This window comes from Mauremys reevesii, linkage group 6 (assembly GCF_016161935.1).
Source record: "Mauremys reevesii isolate NIE-2019 linkage group 6, ASM1616193v1, whole genome shotgun sequence".
Classification (NCBI taxonomy): Eukaryota; Metazoa; Chordata; order Testudines; family Geoemydidae; genus Mauremys; species Mauremys reevesii.
This window is the reverse complement of record NC_052628.1, coordinates 81,221,814-81,241,066: the sequence shown is the minus strand read 5'-3', so window position 1 is coordinate 81,241,066 and position 19,253 is coordinate 81,221,814. Positions and strand designations below refer to the sequence as shown.

At 39.7% G+C, this 19,253-nt stretch overlaps 1 long non-coding RNA gene across 1 annotated transcript in view; it reads right to left on the bottom strand.

Annotated features, from left to right (window-relative positions):
- The window catches only part of LOC120407474, a 128,382-nt gene that overhangs the window by 23,381 nt on the left and 85,748 nt on the right, over positions 1 to 19,253 (bottom strand). The window contains exon 4 of the long non-coding RNA XR_005600013.1: positions 4,166 to 4,261. This is a non-coding gene — a long non-coding RNA (uncharacterized LOC120407474). The remainder of the gene's footprint in view (positions 1 to 4,165; positions 4,262 to 19,253) is intronic.

The following is a 19,253-nucleotide window of genomic DNA, read 5'->3' as shown; positions in this document are numbered from 1 at the left end:
AAGAGGGTGTGTCCAGGACTTTACCCTTCTGCCTACTGGCAGAGGTGCACGGCAGGATCAGACAAAAACATATGCTTTTACAATAACCCTGCACATCAATGTAGCAGACTGTTGTAATCATATGTCTGGTGGGTCTCTGGTGCATTCTGACACTGGACTTTATCTTGACAAAGTACCCGGTAACACTGTGGCACCATGGTTAAAGCAAGGATGTACATTCTACCAAACTAGTGTGAGTGAAGTGGCAGAGGAATAGATTCTGTGTTAAGGAAACTTCAGAGCAGATGACGCCTTAAAATAAACAATGAGACAAAAATATTTAACCAGTTATGCATATCACAGTACTAAATACTGGGTTCTGCTTCAGAGTAACACCCTAGGTCTCCACTTTCAGCTGTAGGAAGCTGCAGGAAATCAAAACCTTTTGATAAATATAAGTGTAAGTGCTTCTGACAAATTTGATCTATTAAAAAAATCAGGTGTGGGTGGGCTTCACCAATAACTGATGTCTGAATTATTTCATGGAGTCTGTATGAATGGCTTCAGATACAGAGCCACTTTAATCCTTCACAATCTCCTTCATTCTGCCTCTGTACTTCCTCTCACTCCCTAAACTCATCTGCATCACATTAAAGAATAGCTACACACACACACACACCCCTACAATACAAGGTCATAGAAAGTACTAGCTACTGACACAGCAAAAGGCATTGAGAGATTGTGTAAGAAAAGTGCAATCCCCCTTTTGGTGCTAGCTTAGTGCCTACATGATGTGTGAACAGGAGACGGGTATCTCAGTCTTTGGACAGTTCCAAACTTCGTTGCCGGGGCTCTTTTTCACAGTGCTGCTGGTAGCTGTCCAGCTTTTCATTATGCTAAACAATAAAGCTACTTGGCAGTGTCTCTAGTGAGACAAGGGGTAACCACACTTGAACTCACAAAACATTCAAACTCTCACAAGCAAATAAATTAAAAAGAATAACTATAATCAAATCCTTATATAAAGTTTAAAGAGAAATATCAAAGCAATACAAATATTAAATTATTAAAATGATTAGAGATATTTAGTAATTTAGTAATTAAATGCTTTTTAATTACTAAAAGCTACGGCAGCAAGCACACTAGGTCACATGACCACACACTTCTCCCAACGTTCCTAAACAAAAAAGTGTCTCCCCGCTCAGTACTGTCTGTCCCCCATGCCTCCGGTACCCAGATGGTGCACAGGGAGACACGTTGCAGGCCTCTAAGGTGATGCTATTAGAAACACACCTTATTATATTGGAACTGGCAGTGCAGGTCCTGATGATCCAGGTAGATGAAAGCCCATTCGCAGACACAAAGTGCCTTAATGGTGCAAAATTAAACCCTAATTACCTATCTAGCTATAATACAGGCTACTCAGGTTCCTTTTCAGGCTGAGTGGTCAGGACATGAGTACAAATCAGCAGGTCTTCCCTGCGATCTGCTGGAGAGGTACTAACTGTCCACCCCCTTCCAGAACTATGCGGACCCTCTTTAAAGCTTGAAACCTACAGGTTCCATTGCAAGCATGTCAGGTTTCTAGATCCAACATCCTGAATTCGGTGTGGCCTGGCTACAGGACAAGCAGGCTGCAGATGATGGAAAGAGAGATGGGCTTCTCCTCCTGTTGATGGCAGCAGGAGGAACAGATTGTCTCCTCCTGAGGGTTTCCTGCAGACTGAGGTTACTAACAGGCCAGTTGTCCGGCCTATAAGTGCTGTCCTGACAAGCTGTAGGGAGACCTTCTCTCCACCACTCCTCAACCAGTCTCTACCAGGTGACAGGAAAGCCAGGCTATTCACAGCCTCCATCCTGCTCTCCATCTGCACAGAGTCAGAAACTACTTGCAGTCTGCCTGGCTGTCTTCTGTCCTCAGATTGGCTGTTGGTGACTGTTGTTTTTCCCTCCTCCTATTGGTTGAAGGAGGAAGGTTGCTAGGATCACTGGAGGATCACATCCTCTTTCCCTTCCCTCCTGCTGCTTGCAGAAGTCAACAGCACAGGACTCTGTCATCGACCCCATGAGGCCCAAAAGGTTTAAGGCCCAAAACAGATAACTTAGAGTATGTCTATATTACTGCTGCACAACTATGGTTCTGCAGCTGTGCCATTGTAGTGCCATAATGTAGACTCTTCCTACATCAGTGGAATACAGAAGTGTTTTTTCCACCAATGCAGTTAATCTAAGAGGCTGTAGCTAGGTCTACAGAAGAATTATTCTGTTGACCTAACCTTTTTTTACACCAAGGGTTAGGTTGACCTAACTATGGAGTTCAGGGTCTGATTTTTTTCACAGCCCTGCACAACATAGCTAGTCTATCTAACTTTAAGTGTAGACCAGGCCTAAATTAGCTGGCTGGAATATTCATTTGTGGTACAGTGCTAAAAATACAAATTAATTGAACGTTGAGACTGTGTGTACATACTGCAAGATTTGTTGTGTAAAAACGTAGTCTTCATTTCTGATTGCATAAAGCCATTATTTTTATGGGGATATGAATGATCTTTCAGTTAAAGCACCCTCTTGAAACACCCACAGAACTTGCCCTTGAAGGTCACATTTCCAAAAGGATACAGTGCTGATGTCAAAACCTTGATTGCTTATACAAGCTTTTGCACTGTGATTATAAGTGTTTTCCACACTTTGGCACATGACAGTTGAGATGTGTCATTATATTTATACGAACCTACGTTTAGTGAAATAACTATCAATGAACAGTTTATCTCTTGCAGTTCAACAAAATTGTTAGTGTTTTAAATGCTTTGAAGATCCCCTTCACCTAGTATTTTGACTTCTCTGTACCCCTTTGCTGTATCCAATAGTAAAACTTTAGCACTCAGTAATATATTCAGCATGCCAGAGGCATGTTCTTTAGGATGTCAACTATTAAGAGGTGATGAAATAGCCAATTTTCAAGAAATAAAGTATTACAGGACCAGAGTTTCAAGCCATCTTAATCTGGCTTACCCATTCAGTGACTGGCATGCAAAAAATGGTAACTACTTTGTGCACTATTGCTTGCCTGAAAAAAAAAAAGGAAGCATGGAAGCCCTATTTTCACTCATTTTGCACATGTGTTTTGCATGTGTAAATGTCACCATTTCTATTTGCAAACAGTAGTGTATTAAAAAAAATACTCTGTGAAAACGGTTACATCCACAAACAGAAGATGTGGTCCACATGAACACTTGAAATTCTCACTTTCCTCCACGTGGTTCTCCTGTGAAGTTTCAGGGGAGGAACAGATGAGATTTGTGCAGCATATTTCCAGTATCTCTCGTTGAAATACAATTTCTCTCCCCATGCTTTCCCAACCACTCCCAATATAAAAGACAAGCTCAAGCTTTACTGAGTTTGGATGAGAAATTTAGATTACACTCTGAGAAGTCCAGAGCCTGAAATGCTCAATTAGGAAAGGCTGTCAAGCTTTTCAGACTTGAAATCAGTGCTTATAACCCTTACAAGCGCCGCCCTAGGGAAAGAGTAATGTCTCTGTCATAATGTAGTTCACACAGACTGACTTTTCTTTGTGTACAATACTGCGCAAGAGGTAACTTGCTCACAAACCATTAAGACCACCAGAATGGATGACATTAAGGTAACATCATTTAACATTTTTAGCACAGCACACTAGGAATGAACAGGAGAGGCAAACCATTAATATTCATTCCCCAGCAGGACACAGAACATTAACACCTTGGATTTCAAATCACAACAATCCAATTGCCTTAAATAGGGTTGCATCATCCAAAATAGTTTGCACAGCTGTGAAAAAAAAAAAAGAACAAAAACACTATTCTGTATCTAATAACGCTTAGATCCCATGTCACTTCCTCTTCTGATATAAACTAGAATTATTCCAGCCCAGATTCTGCCACTCTTACTTGGCAAGTAGTCCCATTGGTTTAAGTGGGACTAGTTGCAGAGCAAGGCCTCAATCCTGCCAAAACTTGAGTACATGTTTAATGTTACTATCATGCACCTTTCCATCGATTTCAGTAGGATTATTCATGGTTGTAGATTTAAACATATGTGCAAGCGTTTGATGGATTGGGGCCCAACATACTTAATCATAGTAACAGCAACCTACAGCTTATACTTGAAAGGTTCTTAGAGGCAACTAAAAACAGTTTGGACTCACCCTCAGCCTGGAAAAAATGGAGTCTTCTATCAACTAATCCCAGTGAGCCAATCATCACCGTTGATGGTACAAAACTACATACCTTGGTAGTACCATCTGAAATACAAAACACAAGCCAGACTTTGCTATAGGATATTCAACAAGCATACCGTCAAACTGTCAACAAAACTGATGATCTACAATGCAGCAATGATAGCATCCCTTTTATACAGATGCGAAACATGGACAACTTACTGCAGATACTTCAAGTAACTTGAAAAATTTCATGTGTGCTATTTTTGCTCTATTCTGAAGGTACGCTGGCAAGATAAAGTGTCAAATATTAACATCCTTGAAAGAGCAAAACCAACCAGCTTCAAGACAATGGTTATCAATGCTCAGTTTAGATGGAAAAGTGATGTTATCAGAATGGAGGATAGACTCATGACAAATGTCCTCCAGATGAACTGAAACTCAGAAAGCACAGAAAGGGTGGTCAGCAAAAATCTTTCAGACATGTTTAAGCAGAATCTCAACTCACGCGGCACAAATATTGATAACTTCAAAGACACGCTCAAGGAAAAACATAGGGCCAACATAAAATAATATACAATATACTGGAGACTATATTTGTTTCCTTTAATGTATATTATAGTGCAGTTAGTTGAAAGTCTTAACCTGGTTACATTGAAAAGTTCACCTACAGAAGTCTAAAACACACACACTAAAATCATATACAATTATGATCTATAGATATACACATATGCACACACACATTACAATAGTTTAACTTTTTAAAAAGTTAAAATATAAAAAAATGAAATTTACTTTCTTCTATCATCTTTTGTATAAAGTATCATAAAATGTTTTGTTGTGATAGAATAGAAAAATGGAGAGGATATTAAAATAGCTAGAGTAGATAGAGCAGCTTTCATGCAAACCAAAAAAGGAAAAAGATGCAAATTTTGCAGGTTAGTTATTGCAGTGAGAGGAGAACTGAAGAATGCCAATGGGAATTTCTTCCCCCTTCAAAATCCACTTCTAGCATTCCAGTTGGGATTGTCTCACAATATCTAGCACTAGCAGTTGGCAAAGAAAATCAGTAGAGCACAAACATTTAAAAGTGCGAATAAAACAAGTAAACATATCAGTAACAGTCCTAATTAAAAAACATGTACTGTCAGTACAAAAAAATGCATTTATTTAATTATACAGCTGTGCCCTATTTTTAACATTCATGGCTTTAAGTGAACAGCATTCTCTATTCATCCTTTTCTCAGCTGAAACATGTTTCTAAATTCTTTTCATGTATCATCTCCTTCCAAGGATGTAGGCCCTGGCGAGTATTTTAATATAATGTCCCTAAAAATTAATAGCTTGTATCATCTGCTTATGTAAATAAAGAAAAAAAAGACCCTGGGCCAAATTCTACTCTGTTATATCTGTGTAAATGGACTTCAGCTGTGTTATTGGAGAGCAGAATTTGGTCCATTGTCACTCATGTTGAGTAGTACTGTACCTAATCCCATATCTAGCCCCATTCAAGTCAATGTGACAGTTTATGAAGTAAATTGTAACTAACCCAGAATAAGGGTGGTAGAATCTGGCCCCTTAAATTCATAGGAGAGCAAAATAATGCATCAGTCTTTTTGTGACGTGATATCCCTTTAGAATGAAGAGCTGACTGATTAAGGACAATAGATTAAACTTATAGGTAATAAGGGCCCTGGCAATCCTCTTGTTATGGAATTCCATTAGCTAAGCTGGATTCCTAAGAACTTGTTTTCCCCCAGTAATGAAAATGTTCATCTGAAAATGTTCATCTGAAAATGGCGAAATTTGCCTGACAACATTTATTAAATTGTATAGACGTGCACTATCCTGCGGAGCGTCTAAAACGTCTTGAGAACCAGGATCCCTGGTTTCCCAATAATATGTCACAGAGTCCTCTCTTCATGGATTCTTTGGTATAAAGATGTAATGAATTTGCTTGTAGACTCTGAAGTGAGCAACAGTATCTTCATATAGCCTTCATGTACCAAATATTCATGTACCAAAGTATTGGGTACCAGTTAGCGGCAGCTATTGTTCAGGTTAAATTCAAAATTTCATTCTGATCCCCATTTTGTTGTTGTTATTAACCTTTTCAGATACACGGAGAGATTTGTTTTTCTGAGCTCTGGTTCGGGAGCATATCTATTCCAAAATGAGCCAGTTTCTCCATGCCACTGCTCTAGTGGTGGAAACAGAATCAAATACCTTGCATTTTCCCTGCTATTCCCCCAGCATGGGATATTCACAGCAGACACAGATCCAGGGTAATTAGCTCCTCTACCATCTCTCTGCAGTCCCCAGCACAGCGGACGTACTCAAGTGGGCAAGGAACATGGCTGGAGTGTGCTGTATTCTAGCTATCCTCTGCTGGCAGTTCTTGGGCTATAGATAGAGTAAACTAGCGAGGTCGCCAGATGGCTCTAATCTACACCATAACTGGGAACCAGCCCCAGAATTAGGAAAACATGCCCAACTCTGTTGAGCCCATTTCAGCTCCATCCAGCAGGCACATCAGAGAATCTGAACCCTTCTGAGCTTTGGCCATACTATTTTGTGAGTCATTGTTCTTTATTCCACATTTTAAAATGTCCTTACTCCACACAAATTGATGTTTTTTCTCCATAGTCACTAGTATAGTTTAGTTTCATCTTCAGGTTCAAATATGAATACATCTGAAAATGTGATTATTGAACTGAATTAGCAGAGAAAATAATATCCAATTTGATTCACATTAAATTTCCAAGTATAAATCAAACCCAAATACACACTGTAAATAAAATAAAACCAAAATTCCTAAGATGGCCATTCTTCTGGTATTACAATACAAGCTGCAATTCAGTCCTCTCCAGTATCTAATATTTAAATATTAATTTTGTTTCCTTGAAAAATGGGACTTTATGCTTAAGACTTTCATCTTTCAGTAATATTTATACCTGATCTGATTTGCTTAATCTGATTTTGATCCAAAAATTATACACCTCCTCATCAGCTATCAATACAAATAGCCAACTCTACAGACTTAAAGCTTTATTTATACTGAAATGCCACTGTAGTCAATGGACGTTCTGCATATAGGGTGCAATTTTCAGAAGTGTCACTCTGTTCCCACTGAAGTCTATGGTACCTCCCTATTTGTAATGTGGTAATATGCTCTTAACTAGAAACACTTTATATTTGTGATTCTCAAAAATGCTCAGCATTGGATTAATTCTGCTCCCATTTACTTCATTAGGAATTAGGCAAATGCTAAGTGCTTTTGAAAATCAAAAGATATCATGTTTACAGGAGTGGGCCCTTATAGGCCTGCGGCCATATAAAAATAGCCTTTTTTTTTAGTTTAATATGCACACATGCTCTCTCTCTCTGTATCCATGTATATATATATAGATATATAATGTGATGCTCATTCAATGCTTATTTTATTTGTGTTTAGATTAGATATGATATGGAGCTACTCCATGTTACCTTAAGCCTGTAGGTAAAGTGAAACAATGGTACCCAAAATAAGAAAGTGTTATGTTTTGCCCAGTTCCAGAAACACTGCAACATGACTATGACTACAGTCTTTACTGTTTATATTAATTTCAACACATTAATGAGGTGTGTATTGGTCAATGCTACCAAACAACAATGTATTAGAAGATTTTTGTTGGGTTTGCATGGGCAAGCCTTTTTTTTCCCCCTAGAAATAATGAAGCTGCTTAGCATGTGTCAAAAATGGCAACTATCAACATTTTGCAATATACAAACATAACGTTTTCATACCATGTAGTCTTAATTGTCAAATTAGCTCACAAGTGATTATAATAGTTGTCTATATTTTCAGTTGAAATGAGACCAGATCAATCTCACACTGAAGGTTATGCACCAGTAACAGTAGATCAGTGTTTCTCAAAGTGGCGGCCAGTAAGTGCCTCGGCCCGTGCCACTTCCAGCAGCTCCCATTGGCCTGCAGCGGTGAACCGTGGCCAGTGGGAGCTGCGATCGGCCGGACCTGCAGACAGGGCAGGTAAACAAACCAGCCCGGCCCTCCAGGGGCTCTCTCTACACAAGTGACGACCCCAGTTTGAGAAACACTGCAGTAGATTGCGTGCCCATAGTTTGTACTGCGTAGTGGCTGGAAATGTAGCATAGAAATGTGTATGATTTCTTAATGCTTCTCCATTTGTAAGCTTTTCTACATACAATGTAGCATCTACTCTGCCTGGTAGAATGTTTTAATTTCTTACTGCATCCTCAGGCAGTTAGAAATTAAAACAGAGACGCTCCCTGGGTTATGCAAACCTGATTTACCAAATCCGGACTTACGGAAAAAGTTCCATAAATTCTGTAAGCTTGCTTTTTGGGGGGTGCAGGGAGTGAGGGGGGGTGTAATTGTCAGGTATATGTTCCTGCCTTACACAAAATTCAACTTATGCAAGGCATTCCGGAATGGAACGCTTGCATAAGTCGGGAGCATCTGTACTAACCTCTGAAATATTCTAGAAACTAGCCTTTTAATTCAGTGACATTTATGCACAGGTCAGTATTAGCCTTAGAGATGACGATACCCAGCTTCATGTTGGGCTTCAAAGTGCTCCCTAAACAACAATGGCAATTTTGATACTAACATATAGATCTGGTCCGGGAATTGAAACCGGATATCGTAGGAATAACAGAAACATGGTGGAACGGTAGCCATGACTGGAGTACAGGTATGGAAGGGTATGTGCTGTTTAGGAAAGACCGATGCAAAGGTAAAGGTGGGGGAGTAGCACTGTATATCAATAATGAGGTGAAATGTAATGAGATAACTAGCACTGCAATGGACAATACAGAGTCTGTTTGGGCAATGGTCACATTGGGGAAGAAAACTACCAGAGCCTCACCCGGGATAGTGATTGGGGTGTGCTATAGACCGCCAGGATCTAGCTTAGAGATGGATAGAGAGCTCTTTAATGTTTTTAAGGAGGTAAACACTAATAGGAACTGCTTGATCATGGGGGACTTTAACTTCCCGGATATAGATTGGGAAACAAATGCTAGTAATAATAATAGGGCTCAGCTATTCCTAGACGTGATAGCTAATGAATTCCTTCATCAAGTGGTTGCTGAACCGACGAGGGGGGATGCCATTTTAGATTTGATTTTGGTGAGTAACGAGGACCTTGTTGAGGACATTGTTGTAGGGGACAACCTTGGCTCGAGTGATCATGAGCTAATTCGTTTCCAAATAAATGGGAGGATAATCAATAGTGCATCTGAGACTAGGGTGTATGATTTCAAAAGGGCTAATTTTACTAAATTAAGGCGACTAGTTAGGAAGTGGACTGGGCTAACATATTTAGGGATCTAAGGGCAGATGACGCCTGGGGTTACTTCAGGTTGAAGTTGCAGGAGTTGTCAGAGGCATGTATCCCGAGAAGGGGGAAACGGCTCATAGGTAGCAGTTTTAGACCGAGCTGGATGAGCAAGCGTCTTAGAGGGGTCATTAAGAAAAAACAGAAAGCGTACCAGGAGTGGAAAATGGGAGGGATCAGCAAGGAAACCTACCTTATTGAGGTCAGAGGGTGCAGGGAAGCTGTGAGAAAGGCAAAGCGACGAGTGGAGATGGACCTAGCGAAGGGGATTAAAACCAATAGCAAACGGTTTTTTAGCCATATAAATAGGAAGAAAACCAAGAAAGAAGAAGTGGGACCGCTTAAAACTTTAAACGGAGTGGAGATTAGGGATAATCTTGGAATGGCACAATATCTGAACGAATACTTTCCCTCGGTCTTTAATGAGGCTAATGAAGGGCTAAGGAATAGTGATAGAGGGACCGATGGGAATGAAGATATGGGGGTAGACATTACGGTATCTGAGGTAGAAGCCAAACTTGAACAGCTTAACGGAAGTAAATCGGGGGGCCCGGATAATCTTCATCCTAGAATATTAAGGGAATTGGCGAGGATATTGCTAGCCCGTTAGCGATAATCTTTAATAAATCCCTAAATTCGGGATTGTACCGACTGACTGGAGATTAGCTAATGTAGTTCCTATATTCAAGAAGGGGAAAAAAGTGACCCGGAAATTATAGGCCTGTTAGTCTAACATCTGTAGTATGCAAAGTCATGGAAAAATCTTAAAAGAGAGAGTGGTTCCGGAGCATGAGGCGGATGGCAACTGGGATTGATTTCAGGATGGATTTACGTATGGTAGTTCGTGCCAAACCAACTTGATCTCCTTCTTTGAGAGAGTAACAGATTTTTTAGACAAGGGAAATGCGGTGGATCTAATATATCTGGATTTCAGTAAGGCGTTTGATACGGTACCGCATGAAGAATTACTGGTTAAATTGGAAAAGATGGGGATCGAAATGAAAATCCAGAGGTGGATAAGGAGCTGGTTAAAGGGGAGACTGCAGAGGGTAGTATTGAAGGGGGAACTGTCCGGTTGGAGGGGGGTTACCAGTGGAGTTCCTCAAGGCTCGGTTTTGGGTCCGATTTTATTCAATCTATTTATTGCTGACCTGGGAACCAAGAGTAGGAGTGGGCTGATAAAGTTTGCGGATGACACCAAGTTGGGGGGTATTGTCAATTCGGAAGAGGATCGGGATATTCTCCAGGGAGATTTAGATGACCTTGTAAACTGGAGTATTAGTAACAGGATGAAATTCAATAGTGAGAAGTGTAAGGTTATGCATTTAGGGATGTCTAACAAGAACTTTAGTTATAAGCTGGGGACGCACCAGTTGGAAGTAACGGAGGAGGAGAAGGACCTAGGAGTCCTGGTTGATCGCAGGATGACTATGAGTAGGCAATGTGATGTGGCCGTTAAAAAGGCTAATGCGGTCTTGGGTTGCATTAGGCAAGGTATTTCTAATAGGGATAAGGAGGTGCTAGTCCCGTTATATAAGGCGTTGGTGAGACCTCATTTGGAGTATTGTGTGCAGTTTTGGTCTCCCATGTTTAAGAAGGATGAATTCAAACTAGAACAGGTACAAAGAAGGGCCACTAGAATGATCCGAGGAATGGAAGGCCTTTCGTATGAAAGGAGACTTGAGGAGCTCGGTTTGTTTTCCTTAACCAAAAGAAGGATAAGAGGAGATATGATTACACTCTTTAAATATATCAGAGGGATAAATACCAGGAAAGGAGAAGAATTATTTCAGCTCAGTGCTAATGTGGACACGAGGACGAACGGATATAAACTGTCAGTCAGGAAATTCAGGCTTGAAATTAGACGAAGGTTTCTAACCATCAGGGGAGTGCAATACTGGAACAGCCTACCGAGGGAAACAGTGGGGGCGAAGGACCTCCATGACTTTAAGATTAAGCTAGATAAGTTTATGGAGGGGATGGTATGATAGGATAACGGGCTTAGTCAATAGGTCAATTAAGTGCCACACTGGTAAATAGTACAATGGGTCAATGGTATGATATAACCTTTTCCAGAGGGTTTGGCTGGAGAGTCTTGCCCGCATGCTCGGGGTTCAGCTGACCGCCATATTTGGGGTCGGGAAGGAATTTTCCTCCAGGGAAGATTGGCAATGGCCCTGGAGGTTTTTCGCCTTCCTCCGAAGCATGGGGCAGGGGTCGCTTGCTAAGGAGTGGGTGGATCGGCTTATGTGGCCTGCATCTTGCAGGAGGTCAGACTAGATGATCATAATGGTCCCTTCTGATCTTGAATTCTATGATTCTATGATTCTATGATCTAATTTAGCACAAATCTGTACACTTGTATAAAATAAAAAAAACAGTAGTAGTGGTGGTGGTAATGCTAACAATGTACTTTGGAAATTTACAGTATATGAAGTCATGCAGGATATAAGCTCCTGAAAGCTTGCATCAAAAAGAAAGAAAGAAAAAAAAAGACTCTCCACAAACTTTGAAAAAAAAAGTGTGATTGGTCAAGAATTTTTTTTTAAATGCAAAAAAAAAAAATCTGTCAAAAGCCACCAGTGCTGGACAGAATTCCATGATGCTGGCAGCAGAATCCAGATGAGTTTTCTAATTTCGATGATTTACCATGAACACTATCACAGGGATTACTTTCAGAAATACACAAGCAAGTCAAATTTGGCATGTTTGAGTTGTATTGAACCCAGGGGAAAAAAACAGACCAAATCTGATGAGAGACCATCATGCTTTCCTGCTTCTATGGCCAGCAGACCAAGCACATCTTCCAGCAATTGGTCCTGTTGCACTGTTTGCTTGAGAAAAAAAACCACACAAGACCAACAAGAAACTTCATAAAATAGAAACATATGAGAGAGCAACCAATCTAAGGGAAGAAGCACTTCAAAAAGGAGATGACGACATATTGTACAGTATATCTATGGGAGACTTGATTGCTAAGAATGCAGTTGATCACTCCTCATGCCTTTCTTCCTTCTTGAGTGAAATGAATCTTAAAGCAAAGCCATCTAGTTACACTGCAACAATACAGTCATCTTGTGACATTGTATTTTTATCAGCTGATTGAAAAAAAGAGAGACAGTGATTTTATGTACAGCAAGAAGGTTCTTCTCCCATCCAAGCTGCTACAAAGACATAAAGCCCTACTTCTCTCAGGACATAGAAACTGAAAGCTATTCCAGTAGCAAATTACGGACAAGATTAGAAAAATGCTATGGTTATGCAATTTCATTCCATATATCCGCTATAACATTAGCTGAAGCTATCCAAGCTGCTAGTAATTTGAAGCAGGAATTTAAGTCATCCAAATTTTTGTGCATGTTCTTCTGGCATGTCGGCCTGATGAACAGCTTTCAAATTAACAGCTAATTTTGTATAATGCCACTTCAATCATTCGGTCTGAAATAGCCAAAATAAAAGCCTCAAAATATTATCCAAAGCCAGGTGATTGTAGTTTATAGAGGTCAACTACTTTTGTGCCCCAGCTGCTGCAGGTATTTGTCCTTTGGTTGACAAAGAGGCACATAATTCAGCCAGCAATGAGTATCATCGTTCAGAAGACATTCAAAGAAGGTGCCTCCCTATTCCAAAGTGAATAATATCTAATAGTTCCAATCTCATCACACCACCGCATGTAAACTTTGCTGCACAGCTGCACCATGAGTTTGGGTTTTGTAATTTAATTGACATACTGCATCTTCATGAATTCTCCATCAGTTTTGATGAGCTGAGGTGGTTCATTACTTGTGATGGAAAAACTGAAGTAAAAACACTCCAGGGAATTGTGTTCATTCCAAATAGAATTGTACCACCCCATGGTGGTGGAAATCTCATCCATGAAGGAGAGGATAACAAACATCAACAGAGAGATCACTGATGGAAAGAATACCTTCCATTCAATGGCTAAAGTGGTGTTTCAAGAACAGTCTGCAGATAGTCCAACATCACAAGAAATATCACTGAAGTGTGGGAAAGAAAAGTCACTTACTCTCCTTGGGAAGTTAGAGTATTTTGTACAGTGTGCAGCATTTGAGAAACCTAGAACACATTGAACACATGAAAAAGTACTTGAGAAAAATAAACTCTTGTCATCTACAAATGAATGCTATCTGAAATCTCTCCTGGTCTCCTTTAAGATTATCACTTTGTGATGTACTACCACTACCAAATTATATTGGTATTGCTCACACTCAGCTGATTCCATTTTGGAGAGGTTTCAACCACAAGCATACCGCCATTTGTGTCAGGTAGATACAAATGCACATTGTTGATATGTTAAGGTCTCCCTGAAAAAGTACACTGTGCCTTTGAATCTGAGGAATGTGCTGTTTATCAGACTCCTGGTTCTTCCAATGGAATTTTGAGTGACATGGGAACAGAGAAATCTATCATCAAAAGACTCAAAGGGTAGCTGTGGGAATGTAGGACTGACAAGAAAGAAGCCAGTCCTCCTCACAAGACATGTCCTGAGTAAATATGCAAAAGCTATGAGAGAAATACATGGCCTAACAAGAAATAGTGAAGACAAAGTCCACAAGCAAGTCCTTGCCTCTGCACTGAAAAGGGACTTACTAACCATGTCTCAACAATACAACAAACCCATTTGACTCTGAATCACTTCCAGAGGTACTTAACATATCTACTGGACTGCAAGTAACATCAGATGTACAAGAGTTTCTACTGAAAATAGTAGGTGGTGGTTAAGAACAAATGGAGAGATTTGTGAGAGGTGCACTTGATTTGGATGGATTCGGATGGGACCCATGGATTCTTCAGCCCAGTCAAGTAATCTAGCACAAAAAGATTTGATGACATGGCCAAGATGACCAAATTTACGTCTGGCAAGGGAGGGACAATCACAGCACCTATCAGTCCACAAAACAAATATCTGTAGCGCCCTGTCCTTAGGGAGATGAAGAGATGATGTTTCAATGGCAGTTCCTCTGTTAATATATAGTTCAAAATGCATCTGGAAGTGTAGAAGCTCACCCAACACAAAAACACTTCTTGCTGGGTGCTTTTCCTATGATGATGTTGTAGAGTCCATCACCACTAGAGGTATTCATGAAGCCCAAGTCTTGTACTGCATTCAAGAGGAAGTGGACGCAGGGATGCTTCAGCATGCTTTATGTGCCAATATGACTTTTGTGTCTCTTTGTGTCAAAGGAACAGTAAATATTTAGTTCACTGGATACAAATGTTTTAGTCCTTGCTGTTCACTACTTTCCAAAAACGGATCACATAAATAACATGTGGATTGAAACAGGCAACGTTACCAGCACAACTGAATGTGAGGACAGTTTTGAAGAGCATGTCAAAAGAGCATCTTGTCAAACAAATATTTGGATGTCTTTGCACGTAGGTAAACCAGATATTGGATCACCATTTCAACATGGATAGAAAACACGGATGATGAATTACTTCCTGTATTCTTCAAGGGCCCAATGGCATCAGAGCTTCTATAAGACCTTATTTGTGCCTGAACCAGTATGTGCTGCTGTACAATCAACTGGGTCTAGTCAGAACAATTTTCCCTGCACAGAACTGTGTACATATCATGGCAATGAAGACTGTGGTAACCCACACACTCTTGACAGATCATAATGATGAACAAGATGATGATAATGATGTTTACTAGAAATGTCACCAGCACTACTACACTTCCATGTTACCTGTACACATTTATTATTGGATTTCATTTTACTCTTTATCTCTTGAAATAATATATAGAATCATTAAAATAACAAAACAAATGCAAATATTTCAAAGTTGTCATATTAACATGTTAATGGTATTGTTAATCCCCAATTCTATGGTAACAGCACTCCTTGACAGCTCCACATCAGACTTTAAAGTAGATATAATAAACTTTCAAATTATGTACAACGTGTCTGTATGTAGAAAGGGTACAAATCGGTGGTGTCTGTCACTCACCTATTAGTTTTACTAAGGGCTGGTTTTGTCCATTCACCCTTCCCTAATAATAACACATGTTTAGATGGATGGACAAAGATAGCAGGATAACAATAAGACAAGAAAACATGGTTCATGATTTTTATCATCATCAAAGAGTCTATTTCTTCCTGAACCTGGACAGAAATCATGACTACTAGCTGGCTATAAGGTATGATGGCCTGTGTATTTTTGATAACCATTCTAAAAAACGTTTTATATAAAAAGTTGGGATATGAATTGTACAAACTAGTAGATTATTATTTTCATTTTTATTAGATCTTTCATTTTGTATGGCATCTCATAAGAACGGCCAGACTGGGTCAGACCAAGGGTCCATCTAGCCCAGTATCCTGTCTGCTGACAGTGGCCAATGCCAGGGGCCGCAGAGGAAGTGAACCTAACAGGCAATGATCAAGTGATCTCTCTCCTGCCATCCATCTCCACCCTCTGACAAACAGAGGCTAGGGACACCATTCCTTACCCTCATTGGCATATGATAAGAAAAGTTCACACTGCATTACTTGCAATGTTCTATTCCTCAAGTAGCTGGGACTCAGGAAACCATCGCTTCAGAAAAGTGTCACTTTGAGAAGTTGGGCTTTATTAATAAATTCATAAAGAGAGATTCCAGCTAGTGTAGATATTTAGGGTGAAATTTACCTCTATGCAGAGGATCAGCACAAGCTCTATGCACTACTTAAGTTCTGCTCTAGTCTTAAAAATCGGACTTAGGTGGTGCATGGGCTTTGTGCTGACTCTCTGCACAGGGTGAATTTCACCTTTAATGAGTAATGTTAATAGTTAGTTTTCCCATGACCTGATTGTATAAGTAGGAGTAAATGTGACCCAACTCATGTCTCTTTGTGCTACTGTTGCTGTGGTATATCTTTGAAATCTGCCTCCCAATACATAATCTCAAATGGATGGAAGACATGTTGCCAACTCTCTGATTTTAAATCATGAATGTTGCAATATTTAGTGTTTTTAGTCAAGCAATCTAGTGAAGTGACACACTTTGCTTTCATTTTTTTAAATGTCCAACCCCTCATGGATGTGAAACAACTTGAAAATGTGACTCAAGTGCACCTTAAAGGCTCAAACCCAGAATGCAGATAAAGAGCAGCCAAAACAGATTTTTTTAACTATTAATTTTTTGTAACGTGACTCAAATTCTGATCTCTTAAGGTTGGCAATATTGCATCCGTGCAGTGGTATAAATCCATTGGACATGTTTTGTGTATGATCATCAGTGGAATTTTCAACATATGCAATGATACACACTTTCCATTTGAATGTAGTCTATGGCCCATTATATTCTAAACAAACTTGTACTATTACGTATAAATTGCTATTTCTTGCTACGCAGATTGCCAGCTCCTCTAAAGATATTTTGGCCCCTAAAGCTACCTTAAACTGGCAGCTGTAGATTTGTAGCCTGTTTCAGCTATCCTTGGTGAGTTTAATGTTCCTTTGGGACAGTAACAAGCTTGTATATTTTAAAGTATCCCTCAAGCAACACAACTATAGTCAACTTGGTCTACTCTTTTTTTCATCAGCTGCAAAAAGAGCATTTATTTGGATGTAGAAAGACAGAGGCACCATTTCTTAGTCCTCAAAAGAATCATAAAGGAATAAGTGGGTCAGCTGGCCATCCCATGAAATGCCTCAGAGTGTGCATATCAGTTGGCCCCTGAAGATGAAAGAGAGTACCAGGCTACTACACAGCTTCTCAAAAATACAACTAAAAGGTAACAGCTTTAGGAAGTGGGAAGAAGTTGCCTAGTTGATAGGGAAGATTTCAGGAAGCCTCCAAATTAGTCCAAACCTTCCCAGATGCTCATGGAGTTTCAAATTTATGTTAAAAGTTAAAGGTTTTCATGTGAAAAGTTTATACATGCCTACCTTCTAACTTCAGTCCCATATCATATTGAGCATAGCCTGCGTTAGGCGGCTTTAAAAAAAAATCTACTGACGCATGAATAGTTATAGTTAGCAAATCAATACATTTCATTTGCATGACAAGAGCATGCAGAGATCATTGTAATCATACCAAGATGACATCTTGAAAAAATAAAGTAAGTTAATGCTTGAAAACACCAATACATACATGAGCACGGCAGTACATTTAAATCTTGAAGTGTCCCATAGTATCACTATCTCCATATATTTTGTTGGAATAAATAAATCAAATACTGAACAAATGAATTACAAACATCCTTCAAATAACACATTTACCTTCCTAATGGCTTTTGAGCTAGACACATAATTGCTCTCCTATACAAAAAGCAACGCAATTTGATAATCTAATAGAGTATTTCAACTCTAAGCTCCTGTTACTGCTTCGTTTTACCAAATAATGAAAACATTAAATCCTAAGCACTTAATGTAGATTTGGTGCTTAAATAACTGTCTCATCATACCCTCGTCTCTCAGAAATGGTCTAAAGCTTTTTGGTCTTAAGCTACCATATAAAACTCCTTTCATCTTTATGGCAGCTGCAAGTGACAGTATTGTAAACTCTGCAGATATCATCCAAATTGATTAGTTTTTTATATAAGCAATTTACTGGCCAGGGGGAGAGTCTTAGCTCTGTTGTAAAAGAGAATATCCCTAATCTAAAAGCATGAATCCCTTCATCTGGAAACAATTGGAAATAAATTGTTTAGACTGAGCTTTACACATACAATTGTCAAAATATGCCAAAAATGCAAGGAAAGATCTGCACAAATTTTGCAAGCTATAAAACTAAGGCTCTCCTGCCATCGCACTGGTCCCATACCCCATTGCTCTCATTAGGTGACAGAATATTATTGAAGCTGAAGTCTCTACTGTCCATCACTGGCAATGAAAAGAACATTTCTTCTTGAACTGGGCATCAATTTCCATGGAGCAATGACAGCAAAAGTATTGCAGCACTTCGGCAGGGAAAAGTTTATTCTCTCTAATTTGTTTTGTTTGAGACCAATATGTTAAAGGAATATTAGATAATGCAAGCTAGTAATGTTTCTAAAATATGGTACTTACGCACAAATTCGATGTAACTTAAAAGGAATAGAAAACAGCCCAGATATGTGTTTGTCTAAAGTTGCAAATGAATTGGAGTGCATTGATAATAAAAATACCTTATACTGGTATAGCACCCTAGGGCTAGACTGTGGCATTTAGTAGCAGCTCTGTGCTAGAGGAGGTATTGAGGAAGCAGCCTGTCTCCCAGAATTTCCTTGTTGCACAGCAGAAAAAGCACAATCTGTGATGCCCATTTAAGGGGTGCAACATACCACCTCACGGGCTCTCTGGCACAAGGAAGGGGTAGAGCCATGGTCCTGCATCCTTTCCAGCAAGGTGCTCCTACAGGGGAAGCAACCTCTGCACTCCAACCTCAGGGGCTACTTTTCTGGACAGTTCTTATAAGGGCTGTGCAAGGGATGAGGTTTCTTATTCCCTCCCACCCTACTGCAAGTAAGGGACAGCAAAAACGTGGCCTTCAATTAGCTGCTTAACTATCCATTTACATGGTGGTTTGTCTTATTTGTACTTGCAATCACAAGCTTATGTATTATATCAACCCTCCTTGCTTTGTCAGGTGACCTAGGCCTTTTTTAAAAAGTGGTGTTAAGTGTTAGCCTAGATATAAATTATTAGGCTTTTGTGTGAGGAGTGGGCTTCTGTCATTTTCCCCTCTAACTTTCCCCTCCCCTGACCCATTTTGTAGTCAAGGAAGG